The sequence below is a fragment of the Schistocerca nitens genome, chromosome 3, assembly GCF_023898315.1.
Source record: "Schistocerca nitens isolate TAMUIC-IGC-003100 chromosome 3, iqSchNite1.1, whole genome shotgun sequence".
Classification (NCBI taxonomy): Eukaryota; Metazoa; Arthropoda; class Insecta; order Orthoptera; family Acrididae; genus Schistocerca; species Schistocerca nitens.
Window position 1 is genome coordinate 879,598,978 of NC_064616.1, and position 19,972 is coordinate 879,618,949.

The following is a 19,972-nucleotide window of genomic DNA, read 5'->3' on the forward strand; positions in this document are numbered from 1 at the left end:
CGATCTTTTACAGAAGCCCGAAATTTAGCCCGAAATTTAGCGCTTATAATAGTTTCCACAATGAAACTTTGTCTCGAAACCTGGCAGAATATCCAAAGAGATTCTGGTCGAATGTGAAATATGCTGGCAGCAACACACTATCAATGCCTTCTCTGCGCGATAGCAATGAAGATACTATGGAAGGCAGTGCTGCCAAAGCAGAGTCACTAAACACATCTTTCAGAAATGCCTTCACAAAAGATGACGAAGTAAATATTCCGGAATTAGAATCAAGAACAGCTGCCAACATGAGTAACGTAGAAGTAAATTTCCTCGGAGTAGCGACACAAGTTAAATCACTTAATAAAAGCAAGTCTTCTGGTCCAGACTGTATACCAATTAGGTTCCTTTCAGAGTTTGTTGATGCAATAGCTCCATGCTTAACAACCATAGATACCCGTTCGCTCGATGAAATATCCGTACCCAAAGATTGGAAAGTTGCACAGGTTACACCAATATTCAAGAAAGGTAGTAGGAGTAATCCACTAAATTACCGGCCCATAGCATTAACGTCGATATGCAGCAGGATTTTGAAACATGTATTGTGTTCGAACATTATGAATTACCTGGAAGAAAAGGGTCTATTGACACACAGTCAACATGGACTTAGAAAACATGGTTCTTCTGAAACACAACTAGCTCTTTACTCGCATGAAGTGTTCAGTGCTATTGACAAGGGATTTCAGATTGATTCCGTATTTTTGGATTTCCGGAAGGCTTTTGACACTGTACCACATAAGCAGCTTGTAGCGAAATTGCGTGCATGTGGAATATCATTTCAGTTATGTGACTGGATTCGTGATTTCCTGTCAGAGAGGTCACAGTTCGTAGTAATTGACGGAAAGTCATCGAGTAAAACAGAAGTGATTTCTGGCGTTCCTCAAGGTAATGTTATAGACCCTGCGCTGTTCCTTATCTGTATTAACGATTTGGGAGACAATCTGAGCTGCCGTCCTAGGATGTTTGCAGATGACGCTGTCATTTATCGACAAATAAAGTCATCAGAAGCTCAATCAAATTGAAAAACTATTTACAAAAGATATCTGTATGGTGCGAAAATTGGCAATTGACTCTAAATAACGAAACGTGTGAGTTCATCCACGAGAGTGCTAAAAGAAATTCGTTAAACTTCGGTTACATGATAAATCAGTCAAATCTAAAGGGCGTTAATTGAACTAAATACCTAGGAACTACAATTACGAGCAACTTAAACTGGAAATAACCTACAGAAAATGTTGTGGGGAAGGCTAACCAAAGACTGCGTTTCATTGTCAGAAAACTTAGAAAATGTAACATATCAACTAAGGAGACTGCCTACACTACGCTTGTCCGTCCTCTTTTAGAATACTGCTGCGTGGTGTTGGATGCTTACCATACAGGATTGACGGAGTACATCGAAAAAGTTCAAAGAAGGCAGCACGTTTTGTACTATCGCGAAATAGGGGAGAGAGTGTCACTGAAATGATACAGGATTCGGGGTGGAATTTTTCGTTGCGACGGGATCTTCTCACGAAATTCCAATCACCAACTTTCTCCTCCGAATGCGAAAATATTTTTTGACACCGAGCTACATAGGGAGAAACAATCACCATGATAAAATAAGGGAAATCGGGGCTAGTACGGAAAGATACATGTGTTCGTTCTTCCCGCGTGCTAGACGAGATTGGAATGATAGAGAATTGTGAAGGTGGTTCGGTGAACTCTCTGCCAGGCACTTAAATGTGATTTGCAGAGTATTCATGTAGATGTAGATGTAAATGTAGATGTAGATATGTAAACAGGCAGAATACGACCCGTCGGTCGGCAACGCCCATCTAAGACAATAAGTGTCTGGCGCAGTTGTTAGATCGGTTACTGCTGCTACAGTGGCAGGGTATCAAGATTTAAGTGAATCTGAACGTGGTGTTATAGTTGGTGCACAAGCGGTGGGATACAGCATCTCCGAGGTAGCGATGAAGTGGGGATTTTCCCGTATGACCATTTCACGAGTGACCGTGAATATCAGGAATCCGGTAAAAGTCAGATCTCCGACATCGCTGCGGCCTGAAAAAGATCCTGCAAGAAAGGGACCAACGACGACTGAAGAGAATCGTTCAATGTGACAGAAGTGCAACTCTTCCTCAAATTGCTGCAGATTTCAATGCTGGGCCATCAACAAATGTCAGCGTGCGAACCATTCAACGAAACACTATCGATATGGTCTTTCTGAGCCGAAGACCCATTCGTTTACACTTGATGACCGCAGAACATTAAGCATTACGGCTTGCCTGGGCCCGTCAGCACCGACAATGGACTGTTGATGACTGGAAACATGTTGCCTGGTCGGACGAGTCTCGTTTTAAATTGTATCGAGCGGATGGACGTGTACGGGTATGGAGACAACCTAATGAATCCATGGACCCTTCATGTCCGTAGGGGATTGTACAAGCTGGTGGAAGTACTGTAATAGGGTGGGTCGGGTGCAGTTGGAGTGATGTGGGACCCCTGATAAGGTTAGATACGACTCTGACAGGTGACACGTAAATAAGCATCCTGTCTGATCACCTGCATCCATTCATATCCATTGTGCATTCTGACGGACCTGGGAAATTCCAGCAGGACAATGCGACACCCCACACGTCCAGAATTGCTACAGAGTGGCTTCAGGAACACTCTTCTGGCCACCCGACTCCCCGGACATGAACATTATTGAGCATATCTGGAATGCCTAGCAACGTACTGTTCAGAAGAGATCTCCACCCCCTCTTGCTCTTACCGATTTATCGATAGCCCTGCAGGATTCATGGTGTCAGAACCCTCCAGCACTACTTCAAACATTATTCGAGTCCATGACACATCGTGTTGCGGCACTTCTGTGTGCTCGCGGGGGCCCTACACGATATTTATTAGCCAGGTGTACTCGTTTCTTTGGCTATTCAGTGTAGTTCTGACTGCACGTTTGTTCGTTCAGCTTACAGAAGTCGAGAGGCAGGGAAGCACAATTGCCAAAGGATCGGATTTACATAATGTTACACGTGGCTGGATAAAATAATTAGCGCATTAAATGAATTGGGTTAGCTTTGCTGAAATGAAATTAATGGATGGTGCGGGTGAAATCAATGGAGATGCTATTAAATGAAATTAAATCAACTAAAGCCGATCAGAGGTCCACAGCGTAGTGAATATATCGTGCACAATGAAAATTTTCATTGAATGTGGGTCCACAGGTGTGACAAATTTTTTAAATTATTTGAGACCGCCTGTGGCTGTCACTTTTTCTTTATTAGTTGTACTGTTGTACAATTTCAGCCGTAAACCGTTTCCAGGAATCGATGGTGGTACATTATGCCTACTAGTCTCTGTAAGAAAAATGACAACTGCATGCGTTGTCAAATCATTTAAATATTGAAAATTTGTGCTAGACCGGGCTCAAACTCTGATTTCCTCTGCATTTCGCAGGCAGCCACATTAACCACTGAAGACGCCTCAGGCTGATAAAGCAGTGATTTAAAAACTCGAGCAAAATTACAGATAACTTGGCAGTGTGAGCGCACTTGTCTGTCTAACGTTACATCTCCTCCGGCCTGGATGTGTGTACTGATTCGGTTGGGAAGGATGTCATAAAATTGTTGTATCCTCTTCTGAGGCAAACTGGCCCACAACTGTTGTAACTGGTCCTTGAAATCCTGGGTATAGGCACTAGGATGGAGTTGACGTCCGACCTGATCCCACATACTCGTACGTTCTACCTGGGACTCAACATCACGCTGACAGTTCTCAGAGACGCGTGTCCTGTGCGGAAGAGCATTGTCCTGTTAAAAAATGGCACCGTGATACTGTCACATGAGAGGTAGCACATGGCGGTGCAGGAAGTCCGTAATTTACCGTTGTGCCATCAGAGTTCCCTCGATCACTACCAGTGGTTCCCTGAAGTCATACCCGATGTTTCCCACACCATGACACCGCTAGGACTCTCAAAAGCGTCGTAATGATGAGATCTCTCCCCAGGAAGCCTCCATATTCGCCGACAACGGCCGTCCGTGGTAGTGCAGAACTGCAATTCATCTTTGAACACAATGCGATGCCATTCACCATCAGTCCGGTTCCCGGTCACGGGACCACTCCAGATGCAGCTGTTTATGTTGCAGGGTTAACGGCAGTCTACGCATGGAATGGTAATTCCCTAGTCCGACTGCTGGTGGCCTACGACCAATAGTGCGGCATGACTCAGAACGTTACAGGAAGTCTATTACTTGTTCTGAGATTTCAGGCACCGAGCGAGATAGCGCAGTGGTTCACACAATGAACTCGTATTCGGGAGGACGACAGTTCAAAACCGTGTCCGGCCATCCAAATTTAGGTTTTCCTTGGTTCCCTAAATTGCTCAAGTCGCAAGTGCTTGGATGGTTCTTTTGAAATGATACGGCCGATTTTCTTCCCCATCCTTGAAACATTGCGAGCTTGTGCTCTCTGTCTAATGACCATGATGTCGACGGGACGTTAAACCATAATCTTTCTTCCTTCGGATGGCACGCGCAGATGTGAACGGATCACGACGTGTTTGGTAGACAATATGGCGATCTCACGTAGTCGACCGGAACCTTCATAATGACTACGCCTGCCCTCACGGTCGCGTGCAATAGAACATGGGCCACTGTCACATCAGAATGTCCCACAAATATTGATATTGCACGATTCGACTAGCCGACCAAATAGAGACCCACAAACTCAGTTAGATGCTGATAACGCTGTCTCACATGAGTACGCGGCATCTCCGTGTGCTTGACAGCGACACTCGACATCTGACACTGTACACGCCCCTTACATATTTACAAATTATATTGTCCTTTTTATACTTATATTTACATTGGGCTCCCAAATTCGGTTTTCGTAGACTGATTGCCCAATACCATGTCTGGTTATTTGTGTAAACACAGTCCGCCTGCTTAGCTGGGCGGTGCCGGCACGGTAGCTCAGCTTGTTCAGTCAGAGGGCCGATTGTCCTCTGTAATAAAAAAACTGAGTAAAGGAATCAACGATCAACTTTAACGCACGCCATGTGACGTCCGCACAGGTTGGTTCAAATGGCTCTGAGCAATATGGGACTTAACATCTGAGGTCATCAGTCCCCTAGAACTTAGAACTACTTAAACCTAACTAACCTAAGCACATCACACACATCCATGCCCGAGGCAGGATTCGAACCTGCGACCTTAGCAGTCGCGCGGTTCCGGACTGAAGCGCCTAGAACCGCACGGCCACCGCGGCCGGCACGTCCGCACAGACCAAACGCAACGAACTATACTGAACGAAATGAGAAAAAAAAGAAAAAAAAGGTGGTAACGTGCTCGCCTCCCATGCAAGCGGACCCGAGTTCCATTCCCGGGCGGTTAGGAGATTTTCTCCGCTCAGGGACTGGTCGTTGTGTTGTCCTCATCATCATTTCATCCTCAAGTCGCCCAACATGTCATCGACTGAAATAAGACTTGCACTTGGCGGCCGAACTTCCCCGAATGGTGCCTCCCGGCCAACGATGCCATACACTCATTTCATTTTTTTTTTTTTTTTTTTGTGTAAACACTTCATTATCGATTCTGGAAATGTGGTCCTAGCGGCCGAAATCTCTCTTCTGCAGTCGAGAGAACGCATATTCGACTGAGAAAGTATTTATTCATTTCCTTTTTTAATTGAAGAGAGGCGCATTTTATCTTTAGCAGTGGAGGATGCAAGAGAGTCCGGACGCCGGCTACAGCGGGGCCCTGAAGACTGACCGCAGCTTCTATCACTAAGTTAATTATTCATTGTACTAAAAGCTACTACGTTACTAATTATTTTACAGGAGTGAACCGCCCTGGCTTCCCACGGGTAGCACTAACAAGGAAAACTCCCCATCACACTCCCCTCGTATTTAGTGGTAAGACGACTCAGTGGATAGCCCGTCAAAAACTGAACACAGATCAACCATGAAAACAGGAAGAACGTGTACTGAAGTGTGAAAAAAAGCAAAACAGGAACAGTGGACGGTCGAAGCTCAAGTGAGAACATCAAGCCAAATGGAAGAACCACGGCGTCGTGGTGGTCGCGTTTTGGATTGCAAAGAGGATGAGCCGGAGTCAAAACTCCGGTGTACCATTTCTTTATTTATTTTTTTCACCACATTATGAACTGTCCGTCTGGTCATTGAAATGTTTGTTCTCTTCTGTAGTTGCTTGGTTGGTTTGTGGGATTAAAGGGACCAGACTGCTACGGTCATCGGTCCCTCTTCTGTAGTCTTGGCAGTTCTCATACTATACATTGGTTATAGAATATGAGTCATGTGGTAAGAATAAATTGCTGTCGCAAGTAAATGTGATGAACAGTGAGAGCAGGCGAGATACTAAACAGACGTCTCATGGAAATGAAAGCAACAAATAAACTGGTTTGAACTATGTTACAACCAAGGAATTCAATAGTCAAAACATCCAAAACTGAATGCAATTTGAAAAACGTTAAAAATGTATATCTCGACAGAGCACAGAGAAACTGTGTGATTGTGAAACTGTTGCCTTCATTTGTTGCAGCTTATGTGACAAACTATTATGTTTTCATCATTTCCTTAGAAGGGATCACAGTCACATTCATACGAACAGCTAAATCGGACAAGGAGGCATATCTCACTCACTCACTCACTCACCAGGCCTACGAATTAAGTGCGCCGATAAGAGATTCCTATCATATGACACGCGTACTGTGACTAATGTCGTGTATGACACACCAAACGTGTTTTCCGATGGAGGATTCGGCTGACTTTTCACCTTGTTATCAAACGTTTGCGGTTACCATTCGAAAGCCACTTCCTTCCGGCTGCTAATAGAGTAGTTGTGCAGAGTCAACACTTTTTCTAGGTGCCTACCTTACACATCGCTGTTGCAAACGGATGTTACACCACGACACAGACACAAATTTGAATACAGAGAACAGCGGAAAAAGAATTGACACGAGGGAGCTTTGAACACGGCTAGTCCACTTTACAGTCCTACACCGTGACCACTTCTTTAAAAATCTCATTTTGTTCGTTATTGTTCACTGTATTCGCCCACGGCGGATGCCCCGTGACACCCAGTCAGGTTCATTGTTGATCCATGCACTCAGTTTTTCTATTATTATTATTTTTTTATTATTATTATTTTTTTTATTTTTTTTTTTTTTTTTTTGTTCTATACTGTTCGTTGAATTTGTTCGTGGCGGTCGTCCGATGACACTCGTGCAGGTTGTTCGTTGATTCGTTCATTCAGTTTTTTTATTGCAGAGGGTAGCTAAACCCTCTGACCGAACACGAAAAATGGTTCAAATGGCTCTGAGCGCTATGGGACTTCATATCTGAGGTCATCAGTCCCCTAGAACTTAGAACTACTTAAACCTAACTAACCTAACGACATTACACACATCCATGCCCGAGGCAGGATTCGTACCTGCGACCGTAGCGGTCGCGCGGTTCCAGACTGAAGTGCCTAGAACCGCTCGGCCACAACCGGCAACCGAACACGCTGAGCTACCGTACCGGCGTTAACCACGACGCCATGGCTAGTCTAGACTGCTCTATGTTATACTTCTTACGCTTGGGCCGTTCAGTGGTTCTATTTTGCTTTTTTTGTCACAATTCGGTACACCTCCTTCCTGTTTTCATACCAGATCTGTGTTCAGTTTTTCACTGGCTGTCCACTGGGCCCTGTTACCACTAAATGTGGGGGGGGGGGGGAGGAGGGGGGCAGAGGAATACGATTGGGAGTTTCCCTTGTAAATATCTACGGCCACGGACGACCTGTCTCGCGTAGCGATAATTTTGTTTAAGGGTCACTACGTAGAGTTAAGCATAATAAATCAGTGAACAACGTCAGGTAAGTGAATATGTTCACTTACCTGACGTTGTTTACTGATGAACAAGTGCTCCTCAGGTATGCATTTCAGAGCCCATGTTTATTGGACTTTTTTTTCTTTGTTTTGGCCCATTCTACCACCTCTGCAAATAAATATTTTCACTTACCCAACGTTGTTCACTGATTTTTATCCGCAACTCTACGTAGTGACCCTTAAAATTAAACGATGCAAGCAGTACGGGCCACTTGCTGGCGTACTGCAGCGTCTGAAGGCCTAAGTGCGCTGCTCGACCGCGACCCGCTAACAATGCGAACCTCGCATCAAAGGCGTCTCGGCTGCTCCTTTGTCTACGGGGCGGTCTACCAGTGACCTAGTAGATAGTGTCGGAAGTTCCATGCGGCTTTTCGCGGATGATGCTGTAGTGTACAGAGAAGTTGCAGCGTTAGAAAATTGTAGCGAAATGCAGGAAGATCTGCAGCGGATAGGCACTTGGTGCAGGGAGTGGCAACTGTCCCTTAACATAGACAAATGTAATGTATTGCGAATACATAGAAAGAAGGATCCTTTATTGTATGATTATATGATAGCGGAACAAACACTGGTAGCAGTTACTTCTGTAAAATATCTGGGAGTATGCGTGCGGAACGATTTGAAGTGGAATGATCATATAAAATTAATTGTTGGTAAGGCGGGTGCCAGGTTGAGATTCATTGGGAGAGTGCTTAGAAAATGTAGTCCATCAACAAAGGAGGTGGCTTACAAAACACTCGTTCGACCTATACTTGAGTATTGCTCATCAGTGTGGGATCCGTACCAGATCGGGTTGACGGAGGAGATAGAGAAGATCCAAAGGAGAGCGGCGCGTTTCGTCACAGGGTTATTTGGTAACCGTGATAGCGTTACGGAGATGTTTAATAAACTCAAGTGGCAGACTCTGCAAGAGAGGCGCTCTGCATCGCGGTGTAGCTTGCTGTCCAGGTTTCGAGAGGGTGCGTTTCTGGATGAGGTATCGAATATATTGCTTCCCCCTACTTATACCTCCCGAGGAGATCACGAATGTAAAATTAGAGAGATTAGAGCGCGCACGGAGGCTTTCAGACAGTCGTTCTTCCCGCAAACCATACGCGACTGGAACAGGAAAGGGAGGTAATGACAGTGGCACGTAAAGTGCCCTCCGCCACACACCGTTGGGTGGCTTGCGGAGTATAAATGTAGATGTAGATGTAGATGCGTCGCGAGTATCACAATTCATACAGTAGTTTTTGCGAATAGCCTTCACATACGGACAGAAAAGTGTGGTGGGGGAATATAATTCATCGTATTTCAGCCAATTTGCGACAAATATTTATAAATTATATACAAGAAGCTTCCTCGTGAATCGGTGTGTCTATTAGTGAAAACCTTATTAAAAATTCCTACGATAGTTCCAGAGATTAACCTTAATATACAGGCAGAAAAAGGCGGCGGGGACTTTAAATAACAAGCAATGTGTAGAAGTGGAATGTATGTATGCAGGTTGTTCGGAAATTCCCGTTACAAACTTCTAGGTATTGAAGAGGGGAGTGAATACGTAATATTTTGAATAGGAACCCATGTCCGGAAACGTCATCCAACGATGCTACAGAGCGTCAAAGTCATAGGCGCCGGTGCCTATAAATGTATGTATATACGGGGTGATTCCGTGATGACGTTACAAACTTTCTAGGATGATGGAGAAGGAGAAAAGTATCAACTTCACATCTACATCTACATTTATTCTCCGCAAGCCACCTAACGGTGTGTGGCGTAGGGCACTTTACGTGCCACTGTTATTACCTCCCTTTCCTGTTCCAGTCGCGTATGGTTCACGGGAAGAACGACTGCCGGATATGTACGAGTCAGAAGTTATGAGCGGAAACCGTTCTGATATCTCGATTCAGAAGTTATGAGAGGAAACCGTTCTGATATCTCGGACAGTGGAATGCATGTACTGGTACTGTTGTTGCTAGGAATGTAGCGTATGCACCTTAGAAGGTGGCAGTACAGACCAAAACGAGAAAAAAATGTCAAGTAATTATGGGCTGTAACATGCATGCCTTAAGAGCTATGAGCACTTGTTCAGTAGAGGAGATGTGTTGCACAGTAGCGAAGATGAACAAGTGCTCATAGCAACTCAGGTGTGCATTTCAAAGCCCATCTCCACTGGATATTTTTTCCTTGTTTTCGCCCATGCTATCGTCTCTTAAAGTTGCCTACCCTACAATCTTAACGACAACTGTACCAGTTCATGTATTCCACCGTCAGAGGTATGAGAACGGTTTTCGCTTATAACTTTCGACTCGTCCGTTTCCGGTACAGAGACCATAACCTCAAGTTTATACATTTATCCTCCTCCATCACCCTAGAAAGTTTGTAACATCATCATGGAATCACCCAGGCATCCATAACTTTGAAACTCTCTAGCCTCTTGGACGACGTTTCCGGATATGGATGTTCAAAATATTATGTACCCACTACCTCTGAAAGTCGCAGAAGTTTGTAACGGAAAATTCCAAACACACTGTATATGTACAGATTATTTCGTGTCGGTCTGTGTCCTGGTGTAAGTGTTTCCATTGGGCGTCACTGCGGCGAATGCTTCTCCCTGGCCAGTTCTCCAACCGGGAAAAGGCTACCTGCAGTTTAACGTGGAATCTGAAACACGCTTCGGTTGTGGCGAAGCCCCATATCACTGACAGATGCTTGCAAGGTTGAAAAGAAACGTAAAGAATTTGTGGTCTTCCCATGATTCAGTCGCAGGATGCGTCCGTTAACAAGCACGCACATTCCTACATTCCTATTTTTTTGTGTTCAACACCGTCACCACTTCTTTTTTGTCCAACGCCTTTCCTCTTAACCACTTCTCCCCCCCCCCTCCCCCCTCAAGAAAAGAAGCACTGCGGGAGTAGGGCGGAGGGTAGAGCAGGAGTCGCCACACACATGCAACTTGCTCTAGGATCAGGCCTGCTAGACTATCAAGCCCAACTGCGATTTAGTTCTTGAAAATGACATATATAGCTTAACGTAGATTCCGAACCACATTATATGAAGAGGTTATAATTAAAGTGCAGCTTCTCACGAAGACCCAGTGTGAGGTGTAATTATCGTATGGCAGCGAAACTTGGTAGATTTGCTAATGCGTTAATACGGAACCGATTTACGCTGGAAAAATTATTTACAATTTTGGCCACTAGGTGTAAATCTGGCGCTGTACACTGTTTGTATGACTTTATGGCATTGCCGCTCTCGTCTGACAAGCCATAACTTGAGTAAATATAATGGTTATCGAGAGAGAGACTGTGCGCTGTTGGTGACACTGTTTTATGAGAATGGCAGCAATTATAGTGCTGCATTGACAGAGTAGCGTCAACTGAAAGGTCTGAGGAGAGGCCTGACGTCACTAAATGATTTAAAGAAGATGATAACGAAATTCGAAAACACGGGTAAGCTTGGTATGTCAACTGGAAAAGGAAGACGTCCAGTCACGATGGAAGTTACTGACGAAGTCACTGTTGCTGTAACTGACTATACAGCACGTGCCCTGGGCAGTATCGCGAGAATTGTTCACTCCATGGTCAACAGTATGGCAAGTTCTGCAGGCTGTATTACTCTGGTACCCGTACAAGATACAGATGGTGCAACATCTGAAACCTCATGATCCGCAGAAACGTTCTGAATTTGCTCTTCTGTTTCTGACAAGGATCGAAGTAGACGAAATGTGCCCAGGTAATATTCTATGGAGTGACGAGGCACATTTTACACAACAGGGTGCAGTGAATAACTGCCGAAAATGAGGTACTATTTAACCTCGTGTGGTGCACGAAGAGCCAGTACACTCGCCGTAAGCGATTGTGTAGTGTGGATTCACAAGCACCTTTATTTTAGGTCCTTTCTTCTTTGAAGGGACATCAAGGCGCGTGTCAGGTGTGCCGTGATGTCTGCACGTTACCAGGACATCCTTGTACAGCATGTGATTCCCGGTTTGGAAGAACTCAACTGCGTGGAAACCACTGTTTTCATGAAAGGTGGGGCAACACCTCATGCCACTCGCTCAGTGAAAGATCTGCTTACAAGGGAACCTCCCCATCGCACCCCCCTCAGATTTAGTTATAGGTTGGCACAGTGGACAGGCCTTGTAAAACTGAACACAGATTAACTGCGAAAACAGGAAGAAGTTGTGTGGAACTATGAAAAAAATAAACAAAATATACAAACTGAATAGTCTATGCGCAAGATAGGCAACATCAAGGAGAATATGAGTTCAGGAGCGCCGTGGTCCCGTGGTTAGCGTGAGCAGCTGCGGAGCGAGAGGTCCTAGGTTCAAGACTTCCCTCGCGTGAAAAGTTTAATTTTCAGACAATTATCAAAGTCCAGGCACTCACACATAATCAAATACGCTCTCCAAAATTTCAGGACATCTTCAGATTTACTTGGGCATATGCAGGATTTGACGGTCTACACACGGAAAAATTTGAAAACGTTAAAAACATATGTTTTGATAGAGCACAGGGAAAACTGCGACTGTGAAACTGTTACATTCATTTGTTGCAGTTTATGTATTAAACTTTTATGTTTGCATCACTTTTTTGGGAGTGATTATCACATCCACAAGAAAACCTAAATCGGGCAAGGTAGAAGAATCTTTTTACCCATTTGCCAAGTGTACACGTTAGGTGGGTCGACAACCTATTCCTGTCATGTGACGCACATGTCGTCACCAGTGTCGTATAGAATATATCAGACGTGTTTTCCTGTGGAGGAATCGGTTGACCTATGACCTTGCGATCAAATGTTTTCTGTTCCCATTGGAGAGGCACGTCCTTACGTCTACTAATCGCACGGTTTTGTGATGCGGTCGCAAAACACAGACACTAAACTTATTACAGTGAACAGAGACGTCAATGAACGAACGGACAGATCATAACTCTGCGAAAATAAAGAAGTTAAGATTTTCACTCGAGGGAGGACTTGAACCAAGGATCTGTCGCTCCGCAGCTGCTCACGCTAACCACGGGACCACGGCACTCTTTGGCTTAAATTGTCTTAAATGTTGCCTATCTTACGCATGGACTACTCAGTTTGTATATTTTGCTTATTTTTTCCATAGTTCCACACAACTTCTTCCTGTTTTCTCAGTTAATCTGTGTTCAGTTTTTCAAGGCCTATCCACTGTGCCAACTTACAACTAAATCTGAGGGGGGTGCGATGGGGAGGTTCCCTTGTTAGTAAAACCATACGCGAACGTGTTATCTCCAGAGATTTTCCAAATGTATGGCCTGCCAGATCGCCTGATTTGCATCCATCTGATTTTTAGCTCTGGGGATATCTAAAAGATCGTGTTGGCCAGGGAGACATTCAGTCCCTACCTGATATGAAGGCCAGTACATAGGAACACGTGGCTCAGATACCATCACAACTGCTGCGAGCAACTGTTAATACGTCGTTTTATGAATGCAGCATCTAGTTGGCGTCTCTAGTGCTCATACTGTGAGGATTGTGTTAGCAGTGGTTAATATTAAAATCAACATTGTGCTTTTTCTCTCTTGTTTGACCTTGTCTGTCCATGTATCGTTCGTAGTCGATTACACATGGGGACATCTTTATATGTCATTCTTGCATTCGCAGCGCCAGATTTGCACCTGGTGGCCAAAATTAGAACTCTTTTTTTTTCAGCGTAAATTGCTTCTGAGGTAACGCACTAGAATATGTACCAAGTTTCGCTGCCATATATATTCGAGCAGCGACAGCACTGCGCTGGTCCGCGCTGACTGCTAGCGCCAAACATGCAGCTCTACTGAGTCGCTGCTGGATTGCTATTTATTCTTCGTGTTTTAATGTCCCTTTTAATACATGCTGATAAAACGACTTGACTAATTTGGGGGTGCTCTGTCGAATGGGCACATAAAATTCGACACTTTCTGCTGACACTGGCCGTCGCATGGAAGACGTGGCGAGCAGTAATTGTTTGGCCTGACTTCAGCTACATAATGCAAAAACGAAATTGCAGATATCTGCCGAAACACCAGAGAAAATGTGCGAGACGACTCTTTGGAGAAGATGATGATGATGTTGGTTTGTAGGGCGCTCAACATCATGGTAATTGGCGCCCGTACAAGTTACAATCTTTCCATTTCCAGTCTCGCCACTACCCCAAAGATGATGAGGTGATGAGGACAACACAAACACACAGTCCCCAGGCGAATAAAATCGCCAACCCAGCAGGGATTCGAACCCGGGATCCTGTGATCCACTCTTAGGAGAGACACACTATGTATAGGGAAGAGAAGAGAAGAGAAGAGAAGAGAAGAGAAGAGAAGAGAAGAGAAGAGAAGAGAAGAGAAGAGAAGAGAAGAGAAGAGAAGAGAAGAGAAGAGAAGAGAAGAGAAGAGAAGAGAAGAGAAGAGAAGAGAAGAGAAGAGAAGAGAAGAGAAGAGAAGAGAAGAGAAGAGAAGAGAAGAGAAGAGAAGAGAAGAGAAGAGAAGAGAAGAGAAGAGAAGAGAAGAGAAGAGAAGAGAAGAGAAGAGAAGAGAAGAGAAGAGAAGAGAAGAGAAGAGAGATGTAACTGGAAATAAGATATGTACTGTATGAGTGACAGACTTCTAAACACTTGTGACTCACTTGTTCAGTTGGACCCTCCCGTAAACTGAACTGACATTAGTTTGTCAAGAATTTAGTGAAAGCTAAATTTTCTAAAGTAAATAATAAATTTGTTTTTGTGTAAATACTAAAACAAAATTAGCATCCCAACAATTTTTTAAATGGTGGGGCTGGTTTAGCTGGTTAACCTATCAGGGGCGCCAAGAAAGTACTTCAACCCGAGAACGGATGGGCTAGGGTTGTCTCTGCGTACACTATCAGTAGCTATCATCAAAATATTTGCTCTTTTTACGCTCAAGAACATAAACATATCTAATCATTAGGATATTTTCTAGCCATTACAGACCTTCAAAACGTTTGACTACAATAATCTTTCACCAGTGTACACTGCATACTTTTTCCAGTACGACTGTACTTTGGACTGGGTTAGTAAAACAGCTTATGATACATTAATTGTCGTGGATAAGATTTTTAAACATCTTTTCTTGTGGCCGTGCGGTTCTAGGCGCTACAGTCTGGAGCCGAGCGACCGCTACGGTCGCAGGTTCGAATCCTGCCTCGGGCATGAATGTGTGTGATGTCGTTAGGTTAGTTAGGTTTAAGTAGTTTCAAGTTGTAGGGGACTGATAACCTCAGAAGTTGAGTCCCATAGTGCTCAGAGCCATTTGAACCATTTTTTATTGTGGAACCTCCTACTCCGTGTGAGTTCACAAACACACACAAACGAAACATACTCTCTCTTCACTATAAACATTACGAAAGTATTGAGAACCGCAGCCGCGCGGAGTGGCCGCGCGGTTTGAGGCGTCATGTCACGGAATGCGCGGCCCCTTCCGCCGGAGGTTCGAGTCCTCCCTCGGGCATGGGTGTGTGCGTTGTTCTTAGCATAGATTAGTTTAAGTATTGTGTAAGTCTAGGGACCCACGACCTAAGCAGTTTGGTCCCTTAGGAATTCACACACATTTGACCATTTGAGAACCGTAATTCACTGTACAGACGAAATCGAAAAATTGGTTTACAGATACCGTTTGCGTAAAGCAGCTGACGCTCTGAAAACGTATATTTGATTGAGCTAGGAAAATCGATTTAGGTCGAACATTTAAAGACGGCAGCGAATAATTGTTCCGCAAATTCGACTTCCGCAAGTCATGTCGCATATCAACGTACTGTTAAACTTCGTGACATACTGGTGGCCGAAACAATGCAACAACATCGCCAGAGCAGAACACGGTTGGCCTCCGAAAGGTGTTTGTCCAACAACGGGAGATGCTGTTGCAATCATTTCGGATTGGCAGATCTACAGAAAATACTGTTGTTGTGTATCCTGTATTGACATGCGGGGTATTGGCGTTTTGCATACTATCGGCCGAGTCTGGCCACGCACGTAACGCGGTTTTCCTCCTACCTGTCTCATTATATCACAACGTTGCTAACGAACCATTCAGAGCGCACTATATCGCAGTTGATGTTGTCTCATGGTCGTCGAAGATACCTTGCACCACGGAAACGAGAGCATTTTCCGCATCAGTATGGGTTTAGAAAAAGACGGTCGTGTGAAACCCAGCTCGCGCTATTCGTCCACGAGACTATGAGGGCCATAGACACGGGTTCTCAGGTAGATACTGTGTTTCTTGACTTGCGCAAGGCGTTCGATACAGTTCCCCACAGTCGTTTAATGAACAAAGTTAGAGCATATGGACTATCAGGCCAATTGTGTGATTGGATTGAAGAGTTCCTAGATAACAGAACGCAGCATGTCATTCTCAATGGAGAGAGGTCTTCCGAAGTAAGAGTGATTTCAGGTGTGCCCCAGGGGAGTGTCATAGGACCGTTGCTATTCACAATATACATAAATGACCTTGTGGATGACATCGGAAGTTCACTGAGGCTTTTTGCAGATGATGCTGTGGTGTATCGAGAGGTTGTAACAATGGAAAATTGTACTGAAATGCAGGAGGATCTGCAGCGAATTGACGCATGGTGCAGGGAATGGCAATTGAATCTCAATGTAGACAAGTGTAATGTGCTGCGAATACATAGAAAGATAGCTCCCTTATCATTTAGCTACAAAATAGCAGGTCAGCAACTGGAAGCAGTTATAAATTATCTGGGAGTACGCATTAGGAGTGATTTAAAATGGAAAGATCATATAAAGTTGATCGTCGGTAAAGCAGATGCCAGACTGAGATTCATTGGAAGAATCCTAAGGAAATGCAATCCGAAAACAAAGGAAGTAGGTTACAGTACACTTGTTCGCCCACTGCTTGAATACTGCTCAGCAGTGTGGGATCCGTACCAGATAGGGTTGATAGAAGAGATAGAGAAGATCCAACGGAGAGCAGCGCGCTTCTTTACAGGATCATTTAGTAATCGCGAAAGCGTTACGGAGATGATAGATAAACTCCAGTGGAAGACTGCAGGAGAGACGCTCAGTAGCTCGGTACAGGCTTTTGTTAAAGTTTCGAGAACATACCTTCACCGAAGAGTCAAGCAGTATATTGCTCCCTCCTACGTATATCTCGCGAAGAGACCATGAGGATAAAATCAGAGAGATTAGAGCCCATACAGAAGCATACCGACAATCCTTCTTTCCACGAACAATACGAGACTGGAATAGAAGGGAGAACCGATAGAGGTACTCAGGGTACCCTCCGCCACACCCCGTTAGGTGGCTTGCGGAGCATGGATGTAGATGGATATCGATAAATTCACAAAACCGAAAAATGCCTAGTTTTCCAAGCATCCTTTATTACGAGCTATGACAGACTGAGGTACAAAGAAAAGCCATTTGGGCCAGCATAAGACTAGTTGATAGAACCGTGTGTCAAGGCAGAAAAGAATGACGTCCTTCCTTAACAATGGCAAAAAAAATCCAAAGAAATAGTTCACGGATTTGTATCAATATTTGTAGCAAAACACTGTGCTCACATCTGTTGTTGGTTTGAGAAGCAGCAGGAAAGACTATTTATGTGCTGGCTTGTTCCCACTCTTGCAATCGATCAAGCCATTTTCAGATCAAAGAGGAATTGGAGATAACGGAGTTTGCGTAGTGCTGATTAACGTAAAAGAGTTGGGGGTGGACAAAATGCAGTAATAGTCGTACGCCAGGAGTGTGGCACCATCTCACAGAGACAGAGGGAGGGAGGGAGGGAGAGAGAGAGAGAGAGAGAGAGAGAGAGAGAAGAGTAAGAAACAGAGAAAGTCTGAGAGTAAGTGTCCTTAATTCAACAGTTACCAGAGACTGAACATTTACATGAAGTCCAGTGAGTAATATGACCCTACATGATGCGTTCCTAGTCTCTTCAGCGAGCCGTTAAGTTCTTCATACATATCGAATGGTTCATCTCCGTGATCGAGCTTTTCAAACCGAGCTTTGAGGCTGTATTTAGTTGGAAATAATACTAGTAACGAAAAGTAGTCTAATCAGCTGTCTTTGTTCATCAAATGTAACGTATAGTTGCTAATCAATAGAATGTGTGCCAACTTCCTGAGTTGAATACAAAGTCTCGATATGAAGTCTAGCACAAACGTAGCGCATAACTTAACCTACAGTCATGCAATTGCACACATACACAATCACACACACACACACACAAACGCGCGTGTTCGCACGCATGCACACATGCACACATGTGCATCCACACACGTACATATTACAGTCCCCCACAGTCTACTTGGGCGTGACACACAATGCCCAAGTTCCATGCTTTGAGATATTCGGATATATCTGAGGGGCTGAAACTATGTTTTGCAGCGATACTCGAACCCAGATATTTGAAAGCTTCATAGTGTAACATAATACCAGCAGAAAACACGTTATTCCCAAAATGAAATGAAAGGAAACAATAGACACAAGTTTAACGAAAAAAGCAGCTTAGATTTTATCGTTTTTGTCAAGGATGTAGTGATTCTAGGCGGAGGTAAATCAGTTGTAGGGAGCGGCCCTGATTTATGTAAGAAATCATCCAAGCATTCGTATCGGTTGATTTAAGGAAAACACGGTAAACCACATTCGGAACGTCTAGCAAGGTCTCAAATCCATTTCTCTGCAAAAAGCATCAGTATTTTAATTTACGTGTCACGACGAACATTCAGAGTTCAGCGGCGTACCTCACTTTGTCTGAATTTAACTCATGATAGCTAGACATTTAAGTGATGAATCACTTTAAATTCTTAGTCCTAGTTGCTAAATTGCGCGAATAATGAAATTTCTCGGAGGACTGAACTGTGTGCCACAGCCGAATTCGAAACCTCTCCTTTGCTTTTCGTGAGCAATGCTCCTCAAAGTGAGTAATGTGATCTGAAAATTTGGACTTCTAGAGCCATATAGGAACAAAACACTCGGACCCTAAAGGAACGTAAAGCGCTTTTCAAATTCCGCGAAATTCCTCGCTCCGCTTGTTTCGAAACGCCAAAGCTTGCTACAGCTGATTTGGCTCAGGCGACCTTGCTCTGCAACGTCGCGTGGCCACCTTGCTTCATTAAGATGCGGAGCTGACCCTGAGGGTCGTGAGTCGTACCCAAAGATCCGACTGCGGCCTTGCCACAGTTTAGCAGCTGTTACAGAAAATAACGCTTCTGTATACACTTGCTACGTAAATTTTTCCTTGACTTTAGAGCTTGCATACAAGTACGCCATCAAATGCGCCAAAACAGATGACTATGTGATTTCGAATTGACGGCGATATATTTATCTGATCTTTTTGCCATGTCGTAGTTACATCAGAGACATTTAAAATATAAATATCACTATCCACCTGACATGTACTACTTGTGGCATTGTGAGATATCGTATATGATCAGGAAATCGTATACCTGTTAACAAAATAGTGTGATGTGCGATTTTAGTCAAACGATCGTGCTTTAACAAAACATAGCATTTATAACGCGTGAAGGAAGCAGTGAAACAGAAATGCTGTAGCATGGAGTAATTTTATGAAATAGATATATCCCCGCCAGTTCCGTACCAAAAAGTCGGGTATCAAACTCACCTGAGACGATGTTTCTTTTTCAAGGGAAATTTGTACTGTATAGTTATGTTACAATGTTATTGGTCTGCTGTCAGGAACATCTTTGTTACTAAATGCATCTCTGTAAGCTTCCGAAGAGAATAATTGGCACAGTCAGACTTCGGCGAACATGATCCTTTCCAGCGGCTAGCGAGCGTTCAAATCGTCGACGGTGTGCGCTGTTTTAGCCGCCTTTGAATAACCGTCTGGAATGTAGCTGTCACTGCGCATGCGCGTATCGATCCCCAGAGACGTTGCGACAACAGTTCCGCTGGCGAATTACGGATGCATTTCACTTTACATTTCCGCACAGACTTTTTTATACATACTTGATTTCACATGTTAAATACTAGTTAACATATCATGCTGTTATTCCTCTTCTAAGAATATTACGTAAATTATTTTGTTGCTGACAAGAGCGGGGAAATTACACTTGCGCAGAAGTTCTACCGTTGATCGATTTCAAGTTGACA

General features: G+C 44.1%; 1 protein-coding gene across 3 annotated transcripts in view; it reads right to left on the minus strand.

The window, feature by feature from the left end:
- Nucleotides 1–19,657, minus strand: part of LOC126249798 (osmotic avoidance abnormal protein 3) — a 387,840-nt gene extending 368,183 nt beyond the window's left edge. For all 3 annotated transcript variants that reach the window (XM_049951488.1, XM_049951490.1, XM_049951486.1), the window contains exon 1: nucleotides 19,482–19,657. The gene's annotated coding sequence lies outside the window, so the exon portion shown is untranslated. The remainder of the gene's footprint in view (nucleotides 1–19,481) is intronic.
- Nucleotides 19,658–19,972: the final 315 nt, after the last annotated feature.